The following is a 2,732-nucleotide window of genomic DNA, read 5'->3' as shown; positions in this document are numbered from 1 at the left end:
AGAGAGAGAGAGGAGAGAGAGAAAGAGAGAGAGAGAGAGAGAGAGAGAGAGAGAGAGAGAGAGAGAGAGAGAGAGATCCATATTTCTCATTCCAGGTCTGGCTTATTTTACTAAACAAAATAATCTCAAGCTGTAGCCCCTATCCTGGGAAAGAGAGCATCACTTCATTTTCATCGTGGTTAAGTAAACCCTCGTTGTGAACAGATGTCAGAGTTTCTTTATCAAGTCCTCTGTTGATGCGCACTGTCCTAATTCCACATCTGGTCTATTGTGAACGTTCTCCAGGTGACCCGGATGTGCCTGTATCCCTGTCATCTATAGACTTAGATTCTTTCTGGCTTCGACACAGGATTGGTGCAAATGCGTCCTGTGGTGGGTTTTGTCCTCAGTAATCTCCACAGTTTTGTTTCATGATTGCTCTAAGTTAGACACATATAAACTGTTATTATCCTCTAGGGAATGGACCAGAGCAAGCAGATGGAGAGAGGGGAAGAGATCTGTTGTTGCTATTCTAGTATTTTCAAACACAAGTTTTCTATTTCTTGACAATTTCATATATATGAACAATGTATCTTGATCATATCAAGCTCCAGCCTCTCCTGAGATGCGCCCTCCCCATCTCCACCACATCTCATTAAAATATAATCCGCTGAGACCACTAAGTGCTGCCTGCTTAAGTGTGGGTGAGCTACAAGGAGTCATATCTCTAAGTAAAAATGATCACCCCTTGTGCTGGATAGTTTAAGTCAACCTGACACCAGCTAGTCATCTGAGAGGAGAGAACCTCAATTAAGAAAATGTCTCTATAAAATTGGGCTGTCAGTTATCCTGTAGGCATTTTCTTTTGTGATTGATAGAGGAAGGCCAGTCCATTGTGGGTGGGGCCATTTCAAGTCTGGTGGCCCTGAGTTCCATAAGAAAGCAGACTGAGCAAGCCATAGGGAGCAAGTCAGTAAAGAGCACTCACCCTTGGCCTCTATCAGCTCCTGCCTCCAGGTTACTGCCCTATTTGAGTTTCTGTCTTAGCTTCCTTCGGTTAAGGATTACAATGTGGAAGCATAAGATAGATAAACCCTTTTCTCCCCAATTTGCTTTGGACATGGTGTTTCATCACAGCAATAGTAACCTCAACTAAGACTCCACCTCTCCAGCAGCCATTAGCTGCCAACAGCTTCTCTAGGATGGAGCTTCATAACTACCTCCCCATCCATGCTGCAATTATTCACTGACTGGATCTTGTGTGGGTCGTGTGCAGATGCTCACAGCTGCTGTGAATTTGTGAGCACAGCAACCTTGTCATGTCCAGAAATGGCATTTCACAGAACTGGAAGAGGCGTTTTAAAACATTTTCGGACAATGGCTTACCGTGTAGATCAGACTAGCCTTAAACTCACTGTGTAGCCCAGAATGGCCTCCAACGTACAATGGTCCTCTTACCTCAGCCTCCCAGACTGCTGTGACTAAGAGAGAGAGAGAGTGTCAGCCAACCTGGAGGGATGGGGAAGGAAGAGAGGTTACCTTATATGTCCAATAGTTCTACGTTGCTCAAGAAGTGTTTTCCAGTAAGGAAATAAAGAAAGCAAACAAAACTGAGCAAAACTAACAAGAAGAAGCAAAATTGCTGGAGCCACCCAGGGAATCAGTCAGTTCATCTCCTTGACTATCTACTTAAGTGTTCTAGTACCCTCCATGGCCCTGAGAGTTTCAGTTGAAGCTCAGCTGAGGTTCCTGCTGGATCCCAGTTACTGGTGTGGCTCTTGAAACTGTGGCATCACTGGAAGACTTGTCAGTGCTCCTGACTGCTGAACCATCTCTACAGCCCACAAAACAACTTTTGAAAGTTTAACCACAAATGTGAGGAGCACCCACAAGAGTGTACAGGTGTGGAAATTACCCTGACAAGACTCAGGAAGTTCTCTCCCAGAATTAGTGAACAAAGCTGAAACTGCACTGCAAGCTGCTTCATGCAGAAACCTGAGGCAGGAGAATTGCTGTGACCTTGAAGCCTGTTAGAGCAAAGAATAAGAATTTTTTAAACAGAGGAGGTGAAGGCAGGTGTAGAGAGACAGACAGACAGCATTGAGAATAAAGGCCATTATCACTAGTTATCAGGATAGTGTGCATATAGAAATCTTTTAATGCAGTGACTCTCAATCTTCATAACCCTATGACCCTTTAATACTCATGTTGTGGTGACCCCCAACCATAAAATTATATTCCTTGCCATTTTTTTTGGTTTTTTGAGACAGTGTTTCTTTGTGTAACAGTCCCTATACATATATATATATATATATATATATATATATATATATATTCACTCTATAGACCAGGCTGGCCTTGAATTCACAGAGATCCATCTGCCTCTGCCTCCCAAGTGCTAGGATTAAAGGTGTGTGCCCATAACCTTGCTAATTCGTAAGTGTAGTTTTGCTACTGCTATGAATCATAATGTAAATTCTGTGTTCTACGATGGTCTTTGAAAGGATTGCTCACCCCCAAAGAGGTCAAGAACCAGAGCTTGAGATCCGCTGTTCTAAGGGACTGTGAAATTCCTCCAAGAGTCACAGACTCACTGGCCTGTGGTACCTCGGGAAGAAAACACGGGGACAAGAGATCCACACTCATATTGAGACAGTGAAGGTGAAGGTGAAAAGCCAGTGTGGACTGGATGGCTCCTGAAGACACACCCTCTAACCATGGCACTTGGAGACATCTGCTTTCTCTTTATGTCT

The sequence above is a fragment of the Microtus ochrogaster genome, chromosome 7 (genome assembly GCF_000317375.1).
Source record: "Microtus ochrogaster isolate Prairie Vole_2 chromosome 7, MicOch1.0, whole genome shotgun sequence".
NCBI classification, from domain to species: Eukaryota; Metazoa; Chordata; class Mammalia; order Rodentia; family Cricetidae; genus Microtus; species Microtus ochrogaster.
The sequence above is the reverse complement of the archived record's forward strand: the minus strand, read 5'-3'. Positions refer to the sequence as shown.